Below are 13,537 nucleotides of genomic sequence, written 5' to 3'. Positions count from 1 at the left end.
AGCCCCAGCTTAGAAAGAACACACTCTAAAAGGACAAGGAGATGAAGGAAGGGGGAAGTAAGGCAGCATGCAAGTAAAGAGATTAGGGCAATCATAAGCACTTATTAGTCACCTGTTTGTTTGCTGCTGCTGCTGTCTTTTTTAAGTTAATCACAGTTAATTTCCCGCATCCTTCCTCCACAACTCAACCAATTTGTCTTTCCCAGCTTCAGTTCCAGTATCCTTTTACTTTCTCCTCCCAGCATTCAATTATCTCCCTCCACAAAGATGAGCAATTCACACAGGAGAAGAGTAAGGAATATAGAAAAGCAGATGATTTAACTAGTTTCTTAAGAAGTGGGTTTTTAGGGGAAACTGAAATGAAGAGAGTACAGTGGCTTTACAGACCAGTTCAGGAATGGCATTCCATTCACTAGAGGTCAAAAAGAAAGTGTGGTGGTAGCTGTGGAAGATATAGAGATAAGGTGGGATGGAGCTGGTTTCATTGGTGGAGCAGCATGAATGTGGGAGGATGACATAAGAAACAAGTAGGGATAAGTAAGGAAGGAAGTTATGCAGGACCTTGAAATGGATCATAAGGAGTCTGAACATCATGAGTGGGGGAAGGGAGAGCCAGGAAGCATTCACAGTGAGGGGAGTGGGGGGAGGGGAAGAATGACAGGAAAGGGAAGATGATCTTAACTAGTACCAGAAGGTTAAAAAGAGAATCAGCATGTCTGTAGAATCTATATCAAGATCATTTGTAGTTAATGATTTAATAAAAATTCTAAATGGGGGCAAGGCCTAAGCAGGGAGAGCTCCTGCTTAATCAGTGGAAGATGTTATTTTTTATTTCTTTCACTGAAAAACAGTTAAGTAAATAAATCTATAAAAAGACTTCATTCGACTCTGAATCTTGAGAGTTAAAATGCCCAATAAAAGTAAAAATAAAAATGATCATCAGGATTTCTTTGAGCCTAGGACATGTTAGCATCTGGTCAGCTGAACCCGCTGACATTCAGCCAGAGGGTTTTTCTGGGAAAGGAATGCTAACAGTGGGTTAAGTCCAGACAAGATATTCTCTGCACTGCCAGGCCCTCTATGAAAAATAAAATTGAAAGAATTTCTTCTGTACTTACTAAACTGGGAGCAAAGATGGAAAAAAGAAGAAAAAGTGTAGAACTTGGGACTGCAAATCTCATTAACTAAATACTGTGACTGAACAACAGAAGCAGGTTACAAAATTAGTGAAAAGCAGAATGGCTGCAGCCCATACTTAGAAAATCAAATAAGATCTAGAAATGTAAGCAGTCTAGGCAGTTTTAGAGGAAGGTGATTCAGACCTACTTTATCTTCTGGAAAATCTGTAAGATTTTTTAATCTAAATAAAGATCTATTTGAAAATAACTTCTGCATTCCCATGAGGAAAACCCATAAAACTTCATTAAAAAGAGAGAAGCATCATAATCACAACTCTGTCTGATCTGAGAGAGCAAGATGGAATTCTGCTTGCTGTAGGTAGTATAAAAAGAGCAGAAATCAAATGGGAGTAAGATCTGAGATCAGCCATGCAGGCCAAAAGAAGGGACTTTGATGCTCTTTGAGAATTTGGTGGATAAAGATGATAAAGTCTCATTTTTCTATATGGCAAATCTTAAAGCCTCTTTTGATGAGGAAGTGTGTATATGTATGTTTGTTTTATCTACATCTATGTGCGGATCAGACATCAGTGTCCAGAGTAATTAACATTATCTAAGACGCTGCTCAAGGCAAGCACAAGGATTAGAGAGAAGTGAAAAAGGTCTTACTGAATAATTATAATTAAGGCTAAGATTTTGTCACTGATATTTTTAACAAAAGTGAGGGACAGGTCATGAGCAATAAAGAAAAATTCATGGAAGCTCGTGACCTGTCCCTGACTTTTACAAAAAATATCCGGGACAAAATGGGGAGCTCAGCCTGCGGTGGTGCGGGGCACGCAGAGCGGCTCAGAGCTCCCGGCCCCTGCGGGCTGAAGTCACAAAGGTCTCTGGAAGTCACAGAATCCGTGACTTCCACGACCTCTGTGACAAAATCGTAGCCTTAATTATACTATTAAACTGCCATCTCTGTTGACAAGTTCCCTTGGTTCCTTCCCAAGTTGGAAAGGCCTTTTTGTGTGCACTTGGCAATACACCATTGCGCAGAGACTGTCTGGTTTGGCCAATGTACAATGGCAGAGGGGTAATGCTGGCACATGATGGCATATATCACATTGGTAGATGTGCAGGTGAATGAGCCCCTGATGGCGTGGCTAATGTGATTAGGTCCTATGGTGGTGTCACTTGAATACATATGTGGTCAGAGTTGGCATTGGGCTTTCTTGCAAGGATAGGTTCCTGAGTTAGTGTTTTTGTTGTGTGGTGTGTGGTTGCTGGCAAGTATTTGCTTCAGGTTGGGGGGCTGTCTGTAAGCGAGGACTGGTCTATCTCCCAAGACCTGTGAGAGCGAGGGATCATTTTTCAGGATAGGTTGTAAATCTTTGATGATGTGCTACACATCTACCAATGTGATATATGCCATCATGTGCCAGCAATGCCCCTCTGCTATGTACATTGGCCAAACCAGACAGTCTCTACGCAAAAGAATACATGGACACAAATCTGACATCAGGAATCATAACATTCAAAAACCGGTAGGAGAACACTTCAACCTCTCTGGCCACTCAATAAAAGACTTAAGGGTGTCAATTTTGCAACAGAAAAGCTTCAGAAACAGACTCCAACGAGAAACTGCTGAGCTTGAATTAATATACAAACTAGATACCATTAACTTGGGTTTGAATAGAGACTGGGAGTGGCTGGGTCATTACACATATTGAATCTATTTCCCCATGTTAAGTATCCTCACACCTTCTTGTCAACTGTTTAAATGGGCCATCTTGATTATCACTACAAAAGTTTTTTTCTCCTGCTGATAATAGCTCACCTTAACTAATTAGCCTCTCACAGTTTGTATGGCAGCTTCCAACTTATCTGTATGTATTTATATTTCTTCTTACTATACGTTCCATTCTATGCATCCGATGAAGTAGGCTGTAGCTCATGAGAGCTTATGCTCTAATAAATTTGTTAGTCTCTAAGGTGCCAACAAGTACTCCTGTTCTTTTTGCGGATACAGACTAACATGGCTGCTACTCTGAAACACCATTATATTGTTACATATTACTGAGAGTCTGTATAAATGCTTTAATTAAAAGTTAATAATTTGGAGTACTGAGAAACTAGAACGTTATCTATGGCTGGAGCAGATTTGCTCATTACTTAGTTATTTTCCCTCCACCCAAATAAGATGGGCACTGACTCATACTAATTTGTTTCATCTGGAATGATCTTTGTTTACTGGAAGTGCTCGTTAGTTTTAATGTTAGACTGCATATTTGACAGTAGGAATTTTTCTTCTCTTTTTGGATTATATTGACTTTGACCTTTTTATAAAGACTGAGCAAAAAACGTGTGGCTATTATTAACAACAACAATTTCTTAGTTAAATGTATGGTCTGAATAATGTTTATTGTATTTTTGGATGCCCATCTAAACTATGCACTGGAACTGTATGGCTTCTTGATGACTTATGTCTCAATTTTTAAAAATTCTGAAGTTGCGGATGGTATAGTCTGTCTCTCTCTGAAAGATGGATTGTGGAAGGGTATATAATGGAAGAGTTAAGATTGCTTTTGGAATATGCAATGTGATATTTTACATATATACATTTAATTAAGAGACTGCATAAACTGTGAGTGTAACTAAATACCATCTTTCCTGCAATGTAGAGTTTAGGAGTTCTGCAGGGTCCCTGATTCTCCTTATCTCACACTGACCTGAAAAAAGTCCCCTCCAAAGCATGTGTGTCTAGGGAGGCAAAATCTGGTCTATTGCAAATCGACACTACAGAACAATGTTCAAAAAGAACTTTTGTTGAAAGTCTTGTCCTAATGGGTTATGAACCAACGAGGCTGGTAATTAAGAGATGAGAATAACTTAGTGATGTGCTGGATGGTACTCTTGGGGGCTTTTGGGAACTCTTTTACCATCAAATTGAAGGAAGAAATGGGGTGACTCCATGAATCTAATGGAGCTGTGCCTTGGATACAGCTCTATCATCCTTGCCAGAGATAACTAAAATCTCCAGCGTTCATAAAAATAATTAATTCTGAACAATAATATTTTTTTAACTCTGCAAAGTACCAGATTGTGTCAAGTATTTTAAACAATCCCAGGGAAAGATATTCCCCAACTCTGTTCCTTCACTTCAACACAGACCCTATTTCAAACCAGACACACACACACACACGCCTCCTACGGCTATATGAGGGCAGCGCCGCCACATCCTCCATCAATTCCTTTGTATTGAACTATGGTGGCTCAAAACTCAATGCAGAGGGAATGGATGGAGGCTCGTGGAATACATAAATATATAAAATGAATTTTAATGTTCTTCTCCAGTGATTGTGGGTGTGTCCTCTCCTCCTCTGGAATAGAGTGGGAGCCATTGTTTGTAATGGGCTCACCCCCTTCAACACAGGATAGTGGGCTACTGATGAAAAAGGAGGAGAGTGAGTGAAGGAGCTGCTTGAGAGAGTGAGAGTAGCGTTCCCTCTCTTTCTAGGGAAAGCCAAGGAGCAAGCTAGTTGTGGGAAAGCCAGGCTGCTGTAGAAGTTGGTTGAAGGAGCATCTACCAGGGATGAGGACCAAGTATAGCAAGGATTGTGTCATTAGCAGTGAGAGATACCAAAGTCCTTACTTTGATTATAGATGTAACTGTAGCAGAATGTCAGTGGAACTGAATCTTGTGACAGGATAACAGTCATTCAATGTGAAGTACATACTGAGGTCTTTATATGTAGACATATTGGAATGAAGCCGAGACCTTTATTTTTGAACTGGGGAACTATTTTCCAGTTTTATTGACAGTTTTGCTACCATACTAAATCATTATTTATGGAATGCTCTGGCAAGTCAAAGTAGAACACATCTTATATTTATAGCAAAGAATGGTTTTGATTAATTATATTTGGATAAAAACTCTGTTTCATATTAAATATTTTTCTTTGGTGGATATACAGTGAGAAAATAGCCTAAATTAGAACAACACAAAAATGATATTGCATAAAAGGGAAGAAACCTGTACCTACCTGTATTGTAATCGTTGTTCTTTGAGATGTGGGTGCAAATGTGTATTCCACTCAGGTGATGCACGCCCAGTGTGCTGCAGCCAGGGAGTTTTCTGCAGCATTATCTGTTGGTGCAGCACACGTGCCCTATGCTTCCTCATGGCCGCTCCTACAGCTATATGCGGGCAGCACCGCCACATCCTCCATCAATTCCTTTGTACTGAACTATGGTGGCTCAAAATTCAATGCAGAGGGAACGGACGGAGGCTTGTGGAATATGTGTGCAATCATATTTTGAAGAACAATGGTTACAGTACAGGTAAGTAATCATATTTTCTTCTTTAAGTGGTTACATGTGCATTCCCCTCAGGTGACTCAAAAACAGCACTGTCAGGAGGTGGGGCTCCAAGTATATTTAAACAGTGACTCAATATTGCTTTCCCAAAGTTTGAATCACATCCTGAAGCTGTTGTCATGGCATAATGATGAGCGAATGTATGCACGGAAGACCAAATAGCAGCTCTACAAGTGTATAGTATGGGGTTGTCGCTTACAAAAACTACCAAGGTTGCTTGAGCTCTTGTTGAATGGGCCAATAGTCTTTGGGAGGGAGGGGCATTTGCTACCCTGCATGCCACTGCAATACAGGGATTAATCCATTTGGAAAGTATCTGTGCTAAAACTGCCTGACCTCTCATTCTGCTATCATATGAAACAAAAAGCCAAGAAGACAGCCTGAAAGTCTTGGTCCTATATAGACAGAAGGCCAGTGCTTGCCTAACGTCCAAAATATGCAGATTTGAGTGCCATTTTGGGGAAAAAACCAAGTAAGTATATTGCCTGGTAAAAATGAAAATGTGAACTTTAGTTTATGATTTTGGATGCTGTCTCAAACCTAATTTATCTTTGAAAAATAACATTGTGACGGTCTATGCGGCTAGGGTCAGGGCAGCACGGCCCAGCGGCCAGAGTCAACAGAGTAGCCCTGGGGTGCAGAGCAGAGTGGCCTAGTGGCCAGAGTTTAATGGAGCCGCCCTGGGGGTGCAGAGCAGTGTGGTCTAGTGGCCAGAGTCAATGGAGCAGCCCTTGGGTGCAGGGCAGCATGGCCTAGCGCCCAGAGTCAATGGAACAGCCCTTGGGTGAAGGGCAGCATGGCCTAGCGCCCAGAGCTCAATGAGGGTGGGGCACCCACCAAGGGGTGTGGCTGCCCCTGTAGGGGGCCCGGGCCCACCTGACTCCACCGGGCCCCAATCCAGGACCCTAACAGTGGTGTAGCAACTTCCCACTGACTCATCACGGGGGTCCTACCGAAACACACTGAGGTTTCCTGGGTGGGAGGTACCACTCCATCACCTTCCCTGGGTCACTTCCTACCAGTATGTGTGCTGGCGTCTCCTATAAGACTTCAGATTCTCCGTGGTCAGTTGGGCCAGTCATCTCCATGGCTCCTCCAGCCACCAGGGTTCAAGCAGGCCCAGGGAGGCTCTGATTCCTGGTGCAGTCAGGGGCGGTGGCTGGCCCCTCGCAAGAGCTTCCCAGAGAGGTCCTTCCTCTTTGGCCTCCATCCCAGAATGAGCTGGGCTTCTTCCCTTTATACTGCTAGAGCATTTGGAGCATGCCCAGTCCCATCGCGGAGGCGGGACTTCTGCTGTCAATAATATGGGCTTAACCCTGTCTGGGCTAGTGCGGGGTAAGCAGACCCTGACAAAAACATATAGGATGTACTACCATGACAGCCTGAAGTGTCCCCATTCTCCTAATCTGATGAGAAAGGATGCCTTTTGAGTCAGGTGAAGCCAAGAACAGATCACCAAAGGCTAAAATGGAGGACCCATTAGTGCCACTAATACAGTGCTGAGGTCCCAAAGTGGTACTGTATCTTTACAGAAGGAGAAAGGCAAACATTTCCTTTTAAAAACCTAGAAACTATGGAGCTGGAAAAAAACAGATCTCCCTTGAATGGAAGACAGATAGCTAAGTGGACTCTCAGCAAGGTAAGAGAAAGACCTGAGGATTTGAGGTGTAACAGGTACTCAAAAACGTCTTTAATCTTAGCTTTTGCTGGGTGAATTCTGTGAATAGTAGATCAGATCAAAAAACACTTTCATTTAGCCAAATACAGAGACTTAGTGGATTGCTTTCTACTGTTAAGAAATGTCTCCTGAACAGACACTGAGCAGTGCTTGTCCACTTGATCCAACCACTCAACAGCCATGCTGTGAGGTGCAGACTATTAAGATCTGGGTCTCACATTTGTCTGTGTTGCTGGGAGAGCAGATTTGGAAGAGGAGGCAGAGACCATGGGTTTGAATTGAGAGAACGTGAAGATCCAAGAACAAGAGCTGTCTCGAGCACATTGGCAATGATAAGAATTATCTTGGTGTGTTCTTGTTTTAAATTGAGAACTTGTGGGATGAGTGGAATGGGGGAAATGTATACATGAGACTCGATCCTCATCTCAGCAGAAATGTGTTGGTTATCAAGTCTGGACTATGACTTACTGAAGGAAAGAACTGATGGCATTTCTTGTTGCCTTTTGTTGCAAATAGGCTGACGGCTGGAATACTCCAAATTTGAAAGATGGTCCTCAGCATACTGTTCTTGAGGGACCATTTATCATTCTAGGAGAATTCCGTTCCTGGGTAATCGGCCATCTGTTTCTGGGAGACAGCTAAGTAAGCTGCAATGGAAGTAGCCTTCCCTGGTGCCAAAGTTCCAGAGATTCATCAATCTTGGCAAAACTGATTGGATCACCTCCCTCCCTATATGTTTAGGTAGTACACCATGGTTGTATTGTCAGTCAATTTCTGGATCGACAAGTCCTTGAAGTGAGGGAGAAAGGCACAACAAGCCTTGTGAATTGCCCAGAGTTCAAGGACATTGGTACAAATATCTGCTTCTTGCTCTGGTAATGACTGTCCTGGATGTAAGGGGCTGAGAGATATGTTGTTTTGATCCAGGGAACATAGGATCACAGAAGGAACCTAGAACAACTTGTCTAAGGGTGTCTGTTTAATGAATAAACTAGCTTTAGCCACTCTTGACAGATGTGCAGGTTCAGCCTGGAATGTTGGGTCACGTAAGTACATGAGGCCATATACCTAGTAGCCTGAGGCACACTCGACAGCAGTCGTAAAGTGTGACTTGAGAAATATGCACAGCTTGTGAATTGTGAATGAACTGAAATTTGTCCTAAGGGAGACAAGCCATCGAATTCCTAGAATTGAGTAGGATCCTGATGAACTCAAATTTTCTGTATTGGGACCAACATGCATTTTCCCTTTTTTAGAATGAGTCCCAGACAGTCAAAGAGACAGATGATGAACTAAACGTGGTGAAGTACCTGATATTTCAATCTGCCTCACACCAACCAATCATCCAGATAAATGAAGATGTGAATTCCCTTTCTCCTCAAGAAGGTCGCCACCTCCACTATGCAGTAGGTAAATACATGCGGAGCTGACAACAGGCCAAACCGAAGTACTGTATATTGATAATGTTGACCCGTTGCTACAGATCTCAAAACTTCATGTGACTTGGCAGAACTGCCACATGGAAATAGGCATTCTGGAGAGAAAGGGTAGCAAACAAGCACCGTGATGTAGGGAAGAATGGACTGATGCTAGGGAAACCAGGTGAAATTTTATATCTCTGATGAACTTGTTGATATTTTGAAGGTTCAGTATGGGACTCAGACCCTCTCTTGGACTTGGGGATCAGAAAGAGTCATGGATTAAAACTCCTTTCCCCAGTGCCAAAGGAAAATTCTTCTATGGACCATAGAGTGAGCACAGTCTGAACTTCCTGAAGGAGCACTGACTCCCTGAGATGGTTCCCCAAAAAGGGATAGAGGAGATGAGTGGGAAAGGGGGGAATGAGAAGAATTGGATAGAATATCCCAGTCTCATAGTCTTTAGGATCCATTTGTCTGTGGTTATGATCTCTCAAGCACTGAGGAAGTGGAATATCTGTCCCCATGCATGGGGGGGAGATAGCAGAAAGATCGCCAGCAATTATATTGCTGTCTTTGAAGGAGAAGTCAAATGTGCTACTTCCAAACAGCAGACTGAGGATGAGCTGGCTGATTCGTACTGGAATTGGTGGATCTCCTTCTCTGTGATTTGTGCTTCCTCCTCAAAAAATTCTATGACAGTGAGCAGCTCCGGTTTGTTTTAGGAGTCCTCTTTTGGGGAAGCTTGGGATAAGAAGACCAACACCTCTTCCTCAGAGGAGAAACTGAGGCCATGTCTACATTAGAGCGCTTACAGCAGTACAGCTGTAGTGATGCAGCTGCGGCGCAGTAAGATCTCCCATATAGCTGCTCTAAGCTGACAGGAGAGAGCTCTCCCGTTGACATAGTGCTGTCCATACCAGTGCTTCTGTTGGTGCAACTTATGTCGCTTAAGGCAGTGTTTTTTGTCACTCATGTGCAACCTAAGTTACACTGACAAAAGTGCTAGTGTAGACATAGCCTGAGTCTAGGGGTCTGTCAGAGACCACTGCAGCCTCGTTAGTGGACCACAGGTAGGCAACAGGTGTTTGGTTGAGGGTCCTGGGGCTGAGCTGGGTCTCATGGCCTGCTTCATAAAGTGTTGCTTGAGGCACAGACCTTTGGAAATCTGCATTCTTTTTTTGAAAGAATGGCAGATACTGCACCTATCCTTAATGTGCCCCTCGCCAAGACAGAGAAGGCAGAGCATGTGAGGGTCACTATCTGGGATAGACATGCCACATGACAGGCATTGCTAAAAGCCCGGGGAGTGCTGCATGTCACCAGTGTCTAGCATTGAAGACTAATTACTAACAAACAAAATAAAACCCTAAAACAGACTAAAATAACAAAAGAAATCTAATTATGGGGTACTAACTTCTATTTACAGGGAAGGCAGAGAACTAATCTTGCTGACTACAAAGAGAAAAAATCATGAGGTAAACTGCCCAGGAAGCTCCAACTCAGGCTATGGGTGGTGATAAGGAACTGACAGGGTCAGGGGAGTGCCACTCTCGTATAGCCTAAGGAGGGGCCAGGAGAAGGTGCAGGATGCATGCACGGACCCAATGGGTACTGCTGCAGAAAACACTCTGGCTCTGGTGTACTGGGCACCCACACACCTGAGTGGAATATACATGTATAACCACTCAAAGAAGAACTCTTGCTTCTCTTCCTCGACCCAACAAACTGTACATTGGATCTCCTCACTTATATTTCAGCCATAGGCCCCAATTCAGGACAACATTTAAACATACATTAAAGCCCATTATTATTCAGCAAAGCACTTAAGTACATGTTTAAGTAAGGAAGTGCTTAAATCTCTTAAGTAAAGATTTCTTTCAAACTACATGACTGGATGGAGACACACTGGAGGTTGCACAATCTAATAATTATGAGGGTTTATGCTGAAATATATTTTAGTAATCATTAAAATAATATTAATGTGTTAATATAAAATATGATTTTGTATTGACTACTCAGAACTCTAGTCTCAAGTATGAGTGTTTTCTTTGCATAGTTTTGATGTGCTTCTTTCTTAATATATCCTATCACTAACACTTTCAAAGGTGGACTACATCTACACAAAAATTAATATAAAAGCAAAAAAGACTATTAAAAATGGCTTTTCTCCCCTGCCCCTTTGTAACTGAACCTGGGCTGGTGTCCCATCAGATTAAGGAAGAGGCAAAGCAAGTGTAAAATTATGGGCAAAACATTCGATTTTGTGACAGAAAAGTGGCCACTTCATTGGTTGGAGGACTGTTTCACCACTGCAGAGAGTAATTCTAATATTTTAAACAGTGAACTACAAAGTACCTAAACATACCTATAGAATACACATATTCGTATATCAGTGTCTTTATGAATTTAGCATATATTCTGCCCAATGCCAATAGTATTTAAAAAGGCATAAGGAACATTCACGGAACACAAGAGGTCTGTATTTAACCCTGACGTAAATCAAAACTGTGATTCATCTGAACTAAGCTTAAAGGAAGAATGCCAGAATTACAGTGATGTTTCAGTAATATGAGCTAAAAGTTATGTCCAATTTCCAACCTCAACGGAAGAAACACTGCTGGTAATGTATTCCCCCTCAAAAAAGAAACTGCCAGATTTTAACTTCAGCTGTAAATAACTCCAGAATCTTTCACTAAAAGACAAACTTTGGTTCACAGTAGTGTAGTCCTGTTTCAAGAGGACTATGTTAATGCAAACTAGCAAGCTTTTAGTTTGTGTCTGCAGCATCCACATGGGGGAGTTACAGGTCAGCACTTTGGTGCGTACTGCTATTCACACACCCTATAGTCCAAACTGTGGGGTGTATAGGAGTGAAATTTCCAGCCCCCATACTAACAATTTACTCCTGAATTGCTTATGTTTAAGGCTAAGATTTTGTCAGATATTTTTAGTAAAGGCCATAGAGCATGGGCAAAAGAGAAAAATTCACGGAAGCCGTGACCTGTCCGTGACTTTTACTAAAAATACCCCTGACAAAATGGGGATCTGCGGGTCCCCACACTGCTTGAAGTGGGGCAGCTGCGCAGGGTCTAGGAGCAGCCTGCAGCAGCTGATGCCTGCGGGGCTACCCCTGCTGTCTGCAGCTCTGGGGGGTCCCTCGCTGCCTGTGGGGGCTGGGAGTTGTGGGGTTCCTCCGCTGCCCTCAGCCGCTGGGAACTTGGGGGTTCCCCTGCCACAGCAAGGAGCTGCAGGGTTCCCTGCTGCCCACAAGCTTGGGGGTTCCCCCGCTGGCAGTGGCCGGGAGCTTGGGAGTACCCTGCCATGCATGACAGCCAGGAGCTGTGGGGTACCGTGCTGCCCACTGCGGCCTGGAGCTCCGGGAACCGCCAGAGGCGGCAGGGGTATCTTGTTGCTCCCTGCCACCGCAGGCTGAAGTCATGGAGTTCGCTGGAAGTCTCAGATTCTGTGCCTTCTGTGGCACATCTAGATTGTGGAGCCTCTGCTCCCTGTTGTTCGAATGAGGTTTAGGGTAGAAAACAGGGAAGAAAATGTCTTGGTTGATGTGGAACTGCGACACAACCTTCAGGAGGAAAGCACGGTAGGGCCTGAGCTGAACCTCTGCCTTAAAAAATGTGGTGTAGGGCAGCTTTGAAGTTAGGGCCCTGAGCTCAGACACCCTCCTGGCCGAGGTTATCGTCACCAGGAACACAACCTTGTAAGAGAGGTAGAGCAGGGAGCATGTTGCTAAAGGCTCAAAGGGATGCCCCATGAGTCTAGAGATGACCAAGTTGAGGTCGCAGGCAGGGACCGGCTGGCGAACATGTGGGTACAACCTGTTGAGCCCCTTCAGGAAGCAGCTGACCATGTGGTTAGCAAAAACTGAGCAGCCCTCTACACCCAGATGGAATGCTGAGATGGCTGCCAAGTGTACTCTTATAGAAGGCAACGAGAGACCCTCGTTTCAGACACAGAAGGTAGTCCAGAATGTGCAGCCCTGAGGCTAGCATTGGGGGCGAGTTGCGCGACGCTGAACATATTGAAAATCTCTTCCACTTGGCAAGGTACATGGCCCTCGTTGAGTGTTTTCTACTGCCAAGGAGGACCTGTCTAACATGGTCTGAACAGGAAAGCTCCGACACATTCAATGATGGAGCTTCTATGCCGTGAGATGGAGTGACTGCAGGTTTGAGTGTTGGAGACATCCGTGATCCTGTGTGAGAAGGTCCGGGAAGAGCGGCAAGGTAATTGCAGCTCCCACAGACACATCTAGGAGAGATGTGTACCAATGCTGACATGGGCAGGCCGGTGCTATCAGTATAACTCGAGCACGATCTCTGCGAATCTTGAGCAGGACCTTGTGAACGAGTGGTATCGGTGGGAAGGTGTATAGGAGAGCTCCTCCCCAGCGGAGGAGGAACGCATCCACCATGGAGCCCGGGCTCTGATTCTGGAAGGAGCAGAACTGTTGACACTTCCTGTTGCGTCATGTGGCGAAGAGGTCGATCGGGGACATCCCCACCTCTGGAAGACTGAACATGAGACATCCGGTTGAAGGGATCGCTCACGGCTGCGTAACAACCTGCTGAGGTGGTTCTGCCAGCTTGTTCTGAACCCCGGGAAGATACGACACCTGCAAGTTGACTGAGTGTTCTACACATAAGTCCCGTAGCGTGAAGGCTTCCTGGCACAGGGGAGAGGAGCGTACACCCCCGTTTGTTGATACAGAACATCGCAGTCGTATTGTCCGTCATGACTGATACACATTGTTCGACTAGGTAAGGCGGAACGTCTGACACACTAAGCGCACTGCTCTGAGCTCTCTGACATTGATGTGGAGGTGCAGATCTGCTTGCTTGCGACCAGACGCCTTGAGTCCTGTGGTCCCCAAAATGAGCTCCCCAGTCCAAATCCGACGTGTCCGTCACCAACGCCAGGGATGGCTGTGGGGCTGC

The 13,537-nt window shown here is 44.2% G+C and overlaps 1 protein-coding gene across 1 annotated transcript in view; it reads right to left on the bottom strand.

Moving 5' to 3' along the window:
• The window catches only part of SCAPER (S-phase cyclin A associated protein in the ER), a 346,678-nt gene that overhangs the window by 142,042 nt on the left and 191,099 nt on the right, over positions 1-13,537 (bottom strand). The gene's annotated exons all lie outside the window — the stretch shown is intronic.

Source organism: Eretmochelys imbricata, chromosome 10 (assembly GCF_965152235.1).
Source record: "Eretmochelys imbricata isolate rEreImb1 chromosome 10, rEreImb1.hap1, whole genome shotgun sequence".
Classification (NCBI taxonomy): Eukaryota; Metazoa; Chordata; order Testudines; family Cheloniidae; genus Eretmochelys; species Eretmochelys imbricata.
Note: the sequence above shows the minus strand (reverse complement) of the source record. Positions and strands in the feature narration are given on the sequence as shown.